We start from the raw sequence: 14215 nt of genomic DNA, 5'->3' as shown, positions 1-14215 counted from the left end.
ATTCGTTCCGACTAAATCTATTGGTCGCGATGGTTAATAATCGATTAATTTAATTAATCAAATCCTATAAATTAAAATTCAAATAAATTTATTTTGCTAAATGGTTTTAACCATCCTATTGGTTATGATGATTAGCATATTTCCCCTTATCAATTCGTTATTATTTGTAATCGAAACTATCGGTTATGAGGGGTAACGATAAATTAATAAATTAATAATTAAAATACATCAATTTGCTAAAAGTGATAATCGAATCAATCGATTAGAATTGCCAGCAATCCTTTACTAATCTGTTAACTATGGCGATCGAATCTATTGATCGTTGCGGTTAATAGTGCCATATTAAATCAGGGTTGTACGCCCAAAACACTTAAAATACATCAAATCACAAACCACGGATTTTCATCTCTTCAATTCTGCGATGTTCAAACTACGATAAGGTAATTCAAAATACCTTCGAACTTCGCATTTCAAAAACAAATTCAAATACATTCAATTCAATTCTAAGGCGTACAACCCTGTCCCCGAACTATGTTGACTCTGATTCTCCATAAGGAGATACGTAGGCACTTGGCAACAAGGCGAGTCCCCCTCTTCCAAACTCTAATCATGTTCAAATAGTTAGCCTTTAACTCTATTTACTGTCTGTCATCTTTCTTTATCTTTTGCCATAAACCCTTATCTTTGCAATGTTAACCTTTAGGAAAGGGTTGAGGGTGCCTAACACCTTCCCTCGACCTGAATATAGTATCTTACCCTGATCTCTATACTGCGTAGGGTTTCCTATTCGCCCTTCAGAATAGGTGGCGACTCTCTAAGTTAAAATTTTTAGGCAGGTTGCTACAGCTGGCGACTCTGCTGGGGATAACTTAATAGTGAATACTATGCTCCTATAGGCTTTGGCAGGGTTTAGGTTTTTGACAAACTTTTTTAGGGTTTGGCTAATTTGCAAAAAATTAGGGTTTATTTATATTTAAATATTTAAAGTTTTTACTTTATTTATTTATTCATAATTTCATCTTTTACATCAATTGAATAAATACCTGTTTATAAAAAAATCTGTTTATTTAAATATTTGCTGCGTATTGTATTTTTTTAAATTGCAAGCGGCCGGATTCAAGGTTAGTTTCAAATATTTAAATTTTATTTATTTATTTATTTTCCTTTTCAATTTCATTACTGCAATTTAATTAAATATTTATTTAAATGAATATTTATTTCTATTATATTTGCTGGTGTTTTTTTTTATGTTGTGTTAAACCCTAAGTGTGGGAGTTAACTTTGAGATCAATAGGGGAGTATGAATCGCCTACGAGTCTCATTGATAACTCCACTCGGAGTGGGTTGAGTATTCGGAAATGTCCAAAACGAGGCTTGACTTTGTTGAGGGCAGGACTGGATACTTGGCTAATCTCTCCGAGAACCTACCCCAAAAATTCGAACCTCGTGGATAAAATGACTTGTTCTAAAATCCGAAGAGACAAAAAGTCTCGGAGGCTACGAACGACCCCATGAGACCTTCTAGAATCCCCTATAAAAAGGTTGGCTCCCAAGAGCCGCTACGTCGGACCTATGAACTTAGGACTTTTGTGCTTCTGTGCTCATTATATGTTTGCAAATATCTATGCGTTTCAATTTTGCAGGTATCCTTACGTAGTCCCTAGCCTGTAAGGGCTCTAATTTCTAAGACCACGTCTTTTCCACGAAGGATATCACCACCTATGTATTCCCTAGCTTGTATAGATGTTATTTTTATATCCTTGTATTTTTACAACTACGTGTCCTTCCCACGAGGGACATCTTCGTTTACGCGCGTCGATTGGTCTCTCGATGACCATGAGATCTAGTGACTGTCTAGAACGGTCACCTCGTGCTTACATCTTTCGGGATTCTATTTCCAAAAATTGCATCCCTCGCATGAAGAACATCTTCGTTAGCATACGTCAATTGGTCTCTCGATGGCCATGAGATATAGTGATTGTCTCGAACGGTCACTCTATGCTTGCTCCTGCGAACTCCCTAGCCTGTAGGGATTTTCTTTTACGTTCATGTGTTTCTACAACGTGTCCTTCCCCTGAAGGACATCCTCATTAATGCACGTTGATTGGCTTCGCGATGGCCATGAGAGCTGGTAGCTGTCTTGAAGAGTCAACCCGTGTTTATTCCTGTGCACCCTCTAACTTGTAGGGTTTGGATTTCCATTTATACATCTTTCATCCCTAACTTGTAGGGATTTCATTTTATCCAATATCGTCCTTAGATAGGTTGTGTTCCACATAGAGAACCTTCCCATGCGGGTCAAATTCGTAAGTACACGTCGAACGACCTCTCGAAGGTCATGAGACTTGGTGACTGTCCTGAACGGTCATCAGCTGCTACTTTCCGCGTACCCCTTAGTCTAAGGGATTCCCATTGGTGTATTATAATCTCAAGCTTGCGAGTATCTCATTAGAGTCTAATGTTATCCCTAAATCCGCACAGGCTATCCTTAGGATCATATCTACCGCACGTCCGCATTGCATTGCATACAAGGGGTCATAATAGACAAAAAATAAAGGAGTCCTTTGCATACGCGTGCATTCGCATTTTCATGCGTTCATACATTTACATTCACATTTGCATTTCTACCTTCGCCCGCACCCACACTTACCGTGCTAGCCGATTCCCCGAGACTCACAAAAAAAATTAAAAGGATTGTAGACTATGGAGAAAGGAGGATAAATTTTCGAGAACGAACTTGGTCTCACAAGGAGGAAAAATGATGTCTTTCACCATGCCAGACGCATGCCCACGCCTTGTCGTGACAGGATTGTGAATGCAACAAAGGTTATTATCGAGCAAGGATTAGTTCAACAACGAAGTTCCCTCATAGGTACACTCAAGAGGTATCTAGTCATTAAGGGGTTCATCTATGAACACATCAAATTTACAAGGACACTCTACGATAACCTGGGGGCAAGGATTAATCCAACTAGGGCAATACCCTGAACAAAAATGCGTGACTATGATGGAGGGAATGCGACATATGCTAACTCCATACCAAGGGGCAAAAGGGCCATAGGTTTTTCTATCAATCTACAAACTTTGAAGGCTGCAAATGGTGTGGTGCTATCCTTAAAAAAAAGCAAAAGAGGTTCAGTCAAAGGAAACTCATGAAGTTCTGATACGACGAAAACCCACCGCTTACGATTATTTCCGACAGGTTTGACGTGCCCAAGGAGAATTCGAGATTACCCTTTTACTTCTACAAGTTTAGGAACTAAGGAGTAAAGCAAGGTCAACGGACTCACAAGGGAGATTGCCCTTAGGATTAATAGGTTTATCTTTCTAGTTCTAATTCCTACGATCACAAAATGCTATTTGATGTAAAACGTTGTACCTTTCGAATAGTAATTCAATAAAATAATCATGCATGTTTTGAAATCAATTCTTTCGCTCCGCTTTTGCATTACTACGACTTTCCATTTCAAATTATTTTTCAAATTATCACTCCCAATCATTAACAAACTTGAGGGAGAATGACGAATACAAATAACTAAGTCCAGCTAAATAAATGCTTTCAAGGTAAGACCGAACCGACGATGTACAGGCATTGTTTCAAATTCCCAAACACTGGAGATATAAGGATGTTAATCCCTCGTCACCCCCTCGAGCCAGGAGTTGGAGTTTGTTTCTACTTTTTCAAATAAACCCTGATTTTAACCAGGGGCAGGGTAGATTTCAATTAATTCAATGGCGTGTTTTGGTTGTCAAGAGAATCAATCAATCCGAGCAAGGATTCAAGCAAAGGTTCAAGCATATCTTCTTCCTCGCGTTCATCCAAGATTGAGGAAGCAATGGAGATAACATTCACAAACATCTTCTTCCTCAATACATCATTCAGGATCGAGGAAGTATCAAAGTTGAAGCTTGCAAATCAAAGTCGACATGGCAGTCACAAGGATCAAATCTCAAAAGGAGCATTCAAAAGAAAAACGCCCGCTAAGTCAAAATGGAATTTTTTTATTCCATGAAAACAAACCAAATGACTTAGGCAAAATTCAGGGCATCCCGATGGATCAAATTCAAAGGAATTGGTTCATACAAAAATAAGGGATAAAAACAAAACAAAGAAAAAATACAAAGCACAATCTTGTGACTGCTAAATCATTGAAGCTTCTCATAAATGCTTGGATCTCTACAACATTTTCATCAATGCTTGCATCTATACTAAGGCTTTTGCTCAATATCAAAAACTGAAACGACTCTCTTACAAACAAATCACATCCATTGGATTAAGCGAATTTTAGGACTGGGAGAACATCAAGGAGAAAGGGGTGGGCTAAATAAATTTTGAGCCTTATATCCATTGTTCTTAAACCACGAACCAAGCCAAGATACAACATTCAAAAGTCCTAATTGAGGCAAGGTCAACTATGAAAGCATATTAAGCAGGATTTGTTATACTGACTCCAAAAGTTTGTTAAAACTATTTCTAATCACTACGCTTCTTCAAGCATTCATTTCTAATCATTCAATCTTAATTCATAACGAACCTCGATTTCAAAACTTGCATTTGCATTACATTGAAGTTACTTCTCAAAAGGTACAACACCGTCTACGAATATACACTTAGCACAAAGGTGATCATTTCTGATAAAGACTCTTGAATGGGGAAACCACGTCTAGAGGGTTTTCCTAAACAGGGGCATACAAACAAACATCCTATTCACTAGGGGCATTCTTCCTAAAGGTTCAATTGACTTCGGTCACACCTCGAAGCAATCTCAATCAGGGGCATGTCAAACATGGGACGAATTCAAACTCAAAAGGATAGAACACCATGGGTAACCCTCCATATCTGGGAAGTCAAGGGCATGCCCTTCAAACTAAACGTCGAAGCATATGACAAGGTTATTTCCTGGGGCATTTCCCTCATAAGCATCTTCTTCCGCTAAAATATTGGGGCATTGGATTTCAAATCCATAAGACGCACAACATAAGGAGAAGGCGTTCTCGCGCTTTACAACATCTGACAAATCTTTCTCCTAACTACAATCTTCAAAGTTAAAAAAAAAATGGTATTGGGGAATCGCGCTAGCATCCAACAACCATCCAACCTCGGCGAGCTATATACGCTGGTTATCAGCAACCTACCATTGGGGCATCATGCAAATACATACAAATCATGCATTACACATATTGGTCGACACATTACACCACGCCTTTTCAGGTAGTCTTCTGTAAGACATTTTCATTCAAAATAGTCTTTTCTAAGACATTCATCATCCTTTCTAGGAACCTCTTCAGGCAGTCTTATTTAAGACAATCATCGTCATTTCCAAGAACCTTTTTAGGGTAGTCTTCTCCAAGACATTCTTCTTCTAAGTACCTTTTCAGGTAGTCTTCTTCAAGACATTCCTTTTCTAAGTATCTTTTGAGGTAGTCTTCTTCAAGACATTCTTCTTCTAAGCACCTTTTCAGGTAGTCTTCTTCAAGACATTCCTTTTCTAAGTACCTTTTGAGGTAGTCTTCTTCAAGACATTCTTTTTCTACGTACCTTTTCAGGTAATCTTCTGCGAGACATTCTTGTTCTAAGTACCTTTTGAGGTAGTCTTTTTCAAGACATTCTTTTTTCTAAGTACCTTTTCAGGTAATCTTCTGCGAAACATTCTTGTTCTAAGTACCTTTTGAGGTAGTCTTTTTCAAGACATTCTTTTTCTAAGTACCTTTTCAAGTAGTCTTCTTCGAGACATTCTTGTTCTAAGCACCTTTTCAGGTAGTCATCTTCGAGACATTCTTGTTCTAAGTACCTTTCCAGGTAGTCTTTTTCAAAAACAATTCTCATCCTTTTCAGGAACCTCTTCAGGTAGTCTTCTTTAAAGACATTATAAGAACCTTTCTAGGCAGTCTTTTCTAAGACATTCATTGTCCTTTCTAAGAACCTCTTTAGGTAGTCTTTTCTAAGACATTCTCTTTCCAGAAACCTTTTCAGGTAGTCTTCTTTAAGACAAACATTCACATCCATTCCAAAAACCTTTTCAGGTAGTCTTACAGAAGACATTACTTCGTTCCACCCATTACATCAACCAAACATACGCATAGGCATAAGCATAGCCGTGGTGTAGGTGCAAATATGGTTTAAACAAGTTCAACAAGGAGATAAAATCTTGGGGATGATATCAGCATCGACATCAACATACATACATACGCATTAGCATACGCATATCATCTCGTGCATTTGCATACTACAAAAGCCCAGTTTCCAACCCTCGTGTTGTGAAAGGTGTATGTCCCGACCCACGTGTCGTGAGTTTCCAACCCTCGTGTCGTGATAGGTGTGTATTCCGATCCTCGAGTCATGAGTCTCCAAACAGGTGAATCTTTTTCAAACAGGTAAGTTTGCTAGAACTATAGCAAGTGATCTCTTCTTATGCAGGTACGCTTGTCAGAACCATGGCAGGTAATTCCTAATGGTGCAGGTAAACTTGTCCGAGCCAGGGCAAGTGATCCTAATGGTGCAGGTGAACTCGTCCGAACCAGGGCAAGTGATCCTAATGGTGCAGGTGAACTCGTCCGAACAAGGGCAAGTGATTCCTAATGGTGCAGGTGAGCTTGTCAGAACAATGACTAGTAATCCTAAATGGTGCAGGTGAAATTTGTCCGAACCAGGACAAATAATCCTAATGGTGCAGGTGAAATTTGTCCGAACTAGGGCAAATAATCCTAATGGTGCAGGTGAACTCGTCCGAACAAGGGCAAGTAACTCCTAATGGTGCAGGTGAGCTTGTCAGAACTATGACAAGTAATCCTAAATGGTGCAGGTGAAATTTGTCTGAACCAGGACAAATAATCCTAATGGTGCAGGTGAAATTCGTCCGAACCAGGGCAAATGATCCTATTGGTGCAGGTGAGTTTGCGATAACCCTCGCAAATGATCCAAATGGTACAGGTGAGTTTGCGATAACTCTCGCAAATGATCCTAATGGCGCAGGTGAGTTTGCTATAACCCTAGCAAATGATCCTAATGGTGCAGGTAGGTTTGCTATAATCATAGCAAATGACCCTATTGGTGCAGGGATTTATTTTCCCATACCAGGATTTTCTACACGGAGTTATCAATACATTTCAACCACATAGTGGTCATTCTACAGTCAAATGGGTATCATCAGTCCTTTTCAGGAACCTTTCCAGGTAGTATTCTTTAAGACATATTCCATCCTTTTCAGGAGCCTCTCCAAGCAGTCTTCTGTAAGACGTCTTCCATCCCTTCTAGGAGCTTTTTCAGACAAACGAGGTTTTACAAAGGATTTTACAACAAATATTTTCAAAAGGTTTCTCAATTGGGTTTATCACGTTAGTCCCTCGGCAGTGATATTCTCCAAAACATCATCTATAACAATCAAAGGTGTTATCTTTCTTTTCAGAGCTACTAACATACTTTAACTGACAATCATGCATCATTCAACTAACATATCTCATTCATACATAATGCATATACATACATCGCTCTCATTGATTTTGAGAAGCTCACCGCATCATGCATCGCATACATCATAACATCGCATAAAATTCAGGTTGCCTTTTAGGCTGTGCTACAACCAAAGCATCTGGTTCCTTCCAGAAAGTATTTGCCTCATATTGCGAAAAATGGTATTTACCTTGGGTGGCATCTCTAAGCCCATCTCCCACGGAATGTCCTCCCAACAGACGCAAATTTCAGGGCATTTTCAGTGTCCAATCATCTTCTACCTTGGGTGGCAGACGTGCCTATCTGACTCTTCCGGTTTAAGAAGATTGAACAGGGGCAGCTGTCATACCCCAAAATTTGCCCGATCAAATCTACGTCCGTTAATCCATCAAGGTTCAAAATTAAGGGTCATGGGGTTCGACATTTCTATTGTCAAACCCGCTCTCTTATAAATCAGGTTGAGTTAACACAAGGGCGTAAGTAACAGATGTTTAAGACCCGAATGTTGGGCCCGACTGTTACAAGGTTTTATCGTTGTTTGGGGGTATTATGGGTTTATTGACATTTGTTTCGATTATTGTCATTATTTTTTAGCATTTGATACATTTCATTATTAATATTAATACTATTAGAATTATTATTAGGTAGTATTAGGATTAATATTAGGTTAATTAATAGAGTTTACTAGTATTAATTAGGTTTTATTAACTATATATTACTAATATTAGGTTAGAATTTTAATAGGATTATTGTTATTATTAGTATTGTGCTCTTATAATTATTTCTTTTGCTCATTAAAAAAATAAATATAAAATATGAAATAAAAAAAGGGGTTGTATTAACACCAAAGAAAAAAACGTGAAAAGAAGTTTGAGAAGAACAAAAATGGCAAGATTTGATATCAAATATTTTTGCATTAGAGGCAAGATTTTGGATCAAAATAAGTTTTGTGAAACCTAATGCAAAAGATATAAAAGGAGAAGATTAATTCAAAGCAAGGGGTGGCCGCAAGACTGCTAGTTCAAGAACAGAAAAGCTGTAACTTGGAAGGAGGTGGCATCCAAAGGGATTGACCGATCCAAGCCAGATAAACGATCCCAATCGATCCCCTGGAGTCTTCGGAAGCCGTTACGACCATTGCCTTCATCCGAATCATCCGGAATTGCATCCTCCAAATCACGTTCTCGTCACTTTTCTTTTCAATTTCGTTTTCAATGATTCACGCCTCATAGATGCGTTTTGACCATATAATCTTGTTTGCCATGATATGAAGAGTAATCCTGGATAATTTAATTGGAGTTATACTGCAGGTTCGGAAGTGTACCATTACTAGGGTTTTGGAGCTCTTAATTGGGATTATTTGATACAGGTTAAATTGGATGAAATTGAGGCCATTATCCTACTCATAGGATTAAACCGAATTGATTCGTGCCCTTCAACTTGGTTTATAGTTCATATTTTTTTCAGTTTATGATTTTAGGTGATATGGCCACTTTGTGAAACCGTTGCCATAGGGTCTATCGATCCAGAAAAAAAGCAACAAAGGAAGAAGAAGACAGGCGTGGGGGCGCGCAAGCATTTTTTAAAGTTTGTGACATTTTGTTCATATATTATTGTCTTGGATCTGTTAACTAACAGCGAATAATCTTTGGTGCAGTGGTTAAAGGGAACGCATAAAGGCCTTGGTGCATTAGGGAGGGGGTTCGATCCCCACCTCTGCCTTATTTTGTTGGATTTCTTTGATTCCATTTATTTGCAGATCTGGTGCATACGATTAACATGCGCCCACGATGTTCCTCGCACTCTGACCATCAGATTTCAACGCATGAAGATCAAACGCCCACCAGATTGGAGGCTCACGGTAGACCCTCAGGAGATGTTCGCAGGCAATCCACGCCCAGGTTTTGTCTTGTAGTTTTTTATTATTTCATTTATTTTGTGTTTTATTTAAAGGTTTGTTTTAATTAATTTATTTTAAAGTCAAATTAGGATTAATTAATAGTAAATAATAAAATTAGGATTAGGTTTAGGATTTCTCCCGATTATTCGATTATGTCGATTATTCGACTTAATTGATTTAATTAATTTTAGATTAAAAATCAAAAAAAGAACCCTATAAAGGTTAAAGGTATTAGGGTTTACCCCATCCCATTTGGCCAAAATATCAAAATATTAGGATTTAAATTATTATTCGTTCCGACTAAATCTATTGGTCGCGATGGTTAATAATCGATTAATTTAATTAATCAAATCCTATAAATTAAAATTCAAATAAATTTATTTTGCTAAATGGTTTTAACCATCCTATTGGTTATGATGATTAGCATATTTCCCCTTATCAATTCGTTATTATTTGTAATCGAAACTATCGGTTATGAGGGGTAACGATAAATTAATAAATTAATAATTAAAATACATCAATTTGCTAAAAGTGATAATCGAATCAATCGATTAGAATTGCCAGCAATCCTTTACTAATCTGTTAACTATGGCGATCGAATCTATTGATCGTTGCGGTTAATAGTGCCATATTAAATCAGGGTTGTACGCCCAAAACACTTAAAATACATCAAATCACAAACCACGGATTTTCATCTCTTCAATTCTGCGATGTTCAAACTACGATAAGGTAATTCAAAATACCTTCGAACTTCGCATTTCAAAAACAAATTCAAATACATTCAATTCAATTCTAAGGCGTACAACCCTGTCCCCGAACTACGTTGACTCTGATTCTCCATAAGGAGATACGTAGGCACTTGGCAACAAGGCGAGTCCCCCTCTTCCAAACTCTAATCATGTTCAAATAGTTAGCCTTTAACTCTATTTACTGTCTGTCATCTTTCTTTATCTTTTGCCATAAACCCTTATCTTTGCAATGTTAACCTTTAGGAAAGGGTTGAGGGTGCCTAACACCTTCCCTCGACTTGAATATAGTATCTTACCCTGATCTCTATACTGCGTAGGGTTTCCTATTCGCCCTTCAGAATAGGTGGCGACTCTCTAAGTTAAAATTTTTAGGCAGGTTGCTACAATATGTCATACATCATATTCATACATTGCATACATTACTATATAATACATGCATCATGACATTTCATATTTCTAACTTTGTTTTCAGGTTCCGCCTCGACAAGCATTCCTCTCAGATATAATCAAGCTGAAGATTCATTCTAACAAGTCTTTTTACATACCAAAACATCATCAAATAACTTATCAACTCTAACGAGCAAGCATTCTCTATCAGATATGATCTAATGTATGACCCGTTCCGGTTTACTCAATCAGATATGGTCTAATGTATGACCCGTTCCGGTATTCTCAATCAGATATGGTCTAATGTATGACCCGTTCCGGTATTCTCAATCAAATATGGTCTAATGTATGACCCGTTCCGATATTCCTCTTAAGATATGGTTGAATGAATAACTCGTTGTCATACCCCAAAATTTTCCCTTACATAATCACAATTGTCATTTTATGGCGCAATGGGTAAGGAAGTAAAGTTTGCAGGTATACGGTCACGGGTACGAATCCCACTACTCACAATTTTCCCTTTTAATTACTAACTTTATTTTATTTTTTATTTTTTTCAAAATCACAAAAAGTTGTATTTGTTTTATTTTGTATTTTTAACTAATTTGTGTGTTTTGTTAATTAAGTTCTTAAAAAACAGTATTTTTTGCTTTTTTTACCTTATATTCAAAAATAAAAAAAATTATTATTAGTTTTTATTAGTTAATTTTTGTTTTTAAATTAAACCTTTTTTTAGAATATTCTTTTTACTTTTATTAAAAAAAAAAATAGACATAAAAAAAATCATAAAATAAAGAAAAAGATTGAAAAAGATTTTTCCTTTTTGCATTTTAAGTTAATTTTTTATTTGGTTAAATATAAACCTCAAATAAAAATCTTAATTTTGGGCTTTTTGGTTAGTTTTAATTAATTAGAGTCCATTTGATTTTATGTTTTTAAACCTAATATTTATTATATATACCAACTTTCATAACCCTTATTTGGGGACGGACCAATACGTACAGAGTCTGAACCCTTATTTTTCATTCTATCACAAACTAACAATCCAATCCTAACCTACTTTTCACAGCAACTAACCCCTTTTTGCACAGTACATACACTCTCCAATTCCACAACTAACAATAACCCTTCCCAGAAATCACATTCAAGCCATCATCTCCGTTAATAATTTATCACCTTAAAGACCATAAACCTGTAAACAATTTCTATCAAAATAATTTCCGAATACATTCATCACTATTATCATGTTGTTGCTGTTTGCTTTGGTTGTTGGTTCTAATTTTTTGCAGAAAGGAGGAGAACAAAATCGGGAAAAATATGATGCTTACGAACCTCCACACATCCAACCGGATCTCCTCAACGGACGACACGCCGTGAATCAACGTCTGTCGCGTCTCTGCCTTGACAAATCGCATAGCTACGGCATCTCTGTTCCTCCGAAACCTAACCGCGGCTATCGGATCCAACACCAACTCATACAAATGCAACAACTTCCTCAGCATGAATTCAGATCATCACTCAACATATACAAATACGCTTCGAATAGAAGAGGATACCGATATTCAGAATCGAACAACTCGTCACACAATGTCATGCCCCAAAATTTGGCCGATCCAGTATGCGTCTATTAATTTATTAAAGGTATTAAAATTAAGAGTTATGGGGTTTAACATATCTATTGTTAAACCCACCCTCTTATAAAACCTTTCAATTAAATTTAGATGTATAAATTTTGAGCCCAATCATTTGGCCCAATCTATCCCACTATAAGGTTTGGATTTTCATCTCTTTACAATAATCTATTAACCATTATTTGGTATAATTATTATTATAAGTTTATTAACTAGTATTTTATTAATTAATATTTGTTTAATTATTATTAATGTTAATTCTAATATTATTAGGATTATCATTATTATTATTTTCAACTATTATTATTATTTACTTAGTTAATTAATTAGTTGGGCAATAGGCCCATTAGCTGTAGAAAAACCCTAATTTTGACTAATATAAATAGGATATTTTTGTACACATTAGGGGAGGCCAATTCTTCACTGTAGATTTTCTCCCGACTAACAATTGACCGGCTTCCTTTCACTTTCACGTATTTTTTTTCACAAATTCACATATCCAAAAAACTACGCTTTCCTCTTCTCCCTTTGAGGGTTTGTCTTAGGATTCGTCTTGAACATCCCTAATCCGCCATTGTCGATCAACTGACAAGAGCTGACAAACCCTTTCCCCTTTCAAACGTAATTTTCAAACCACTCAAACACGATTTCAAATCATTCAAACTCAATCACAAACTCAAGCATTTTTGGCCGATGATTAATCTATGAGGCCTCCTTTTTGAAAACCCTTTTTTTTCAAAAAAACCTTTGGCCAATGATTTAATATGAGGCCCCCTTTTAAAAGTCTTTGTTTTGGCCAATGATGAACATTTGAGGCTTCTGTTGAATTTTAATGTTTTTTTCTTTTAAAGGTTTTTGGCCAATGATGTATTGAGGCCGTATTTTTATATCCTATACATGTATTTTGGTTTAGCCATGGTCATTATCGTCTCGATCTGACAATGACCTTATCAAAACCTTTGAGGTTTTGCCCTCTTTGCCATACATGGTCCTTGGCCTACAGTCATTGTTGTCTCGATCTGACAATGACTTTATCAAAACTGAGATTTACCCTTTTGGGCAAAGGCTAACCTTTTTTTAAATCTATTAACGAATAATTGTCAAACCCTTTTTTTATAAAACCTAAACCTAAAGATTAAATGGGTCCCCTTGAGTACAAGGGAGGCAAAGGATGCCTAACACCTTCCCTTTACCTACTGACCCAAAATCTTAATTTTTATTTAATTTTAAAGTTTTACCCTTTTTCCTTTAAATAAAGGGTGGTGGCTCTAATTTTTAGGCAGGTTGCTACACACAAGAGCAACCAAACACAGACCTTCATGTCGCAAATCTGACGTGGAGCCAAAATCAACCTGCTTTGATGAATCCGCCGCGGAAGCACTCACCAAGATAACCGCAGTTGAACCGCTCACCTTGTCGGCGAACCTTCCTCCCACGAGGCCAACACCCGCACGGACAACATTGGCAAACCCAGTTCCTCCACCGCACTGGATTCAAACCGGCCACCCTTCAGCCGACACCGCCGGAACGCAAAACCACGACCGTCTGAGCCCGATGATGTCGGGAAACTCTCCGATCGTGATTCCGATGACCCAGATTGCGATTCCAGCGACCCTTCCGTGTTGTCCTCGTTGAGGTATTTTTTCGCTTCTTTCGTTTATTAAGTCCTGTTGAGATATTTATTAAGGATTTGTTTTGTTTATCAAAGAAGATTGAGGACGAAAACTATGGAAAAGTGATTCTCATTTTTTGTTTCATATTTGTTGTGTAGTCTTTGTATTTCATTGGCAAAATAAAAAAAACGTGAGTGGCTGTTAATATGGGATATGAAAAAGTCTACTAAACTTTTATTCTTTTTTTTGGTTTAATTTAATGTTTGATTTAAATAAATAAACATAAAAAAAAGGGAATTTGGAACTTGGAAATTGAAAAGGACACTACTGTATCAATAAGCGGAAAGTGGCAGAGACGTCAATGTCTCTTAATATATTTTCCTTGATTTTTTTATTTTGTTGTTATTATTTTCTTTTATTGTATTTCTTTTTTTTTTAGATTTAAATGATTATTAATTAGTGATGAGTGAGCCTTGCATTGGGTT

Source organism: Vicia villosa, unplaced genomic scaffold (genome assembly GCF_029867415.1).
Source record: "Vicia villosa cultivar HV-30 ecotype Madison, WI unplaced genomic scaffold, Vvil1.0 ctg.000589F_1_1, whole genome shotgun sequence".
NCBI lineage: Eukaryota > Viridiplantae > Streptophyta > Magnoliopsida > Fabales > Fabaceae > Vicia > Vicia villosa.
Note: the sequence above shows the minus strand (reverse complement) of the source record.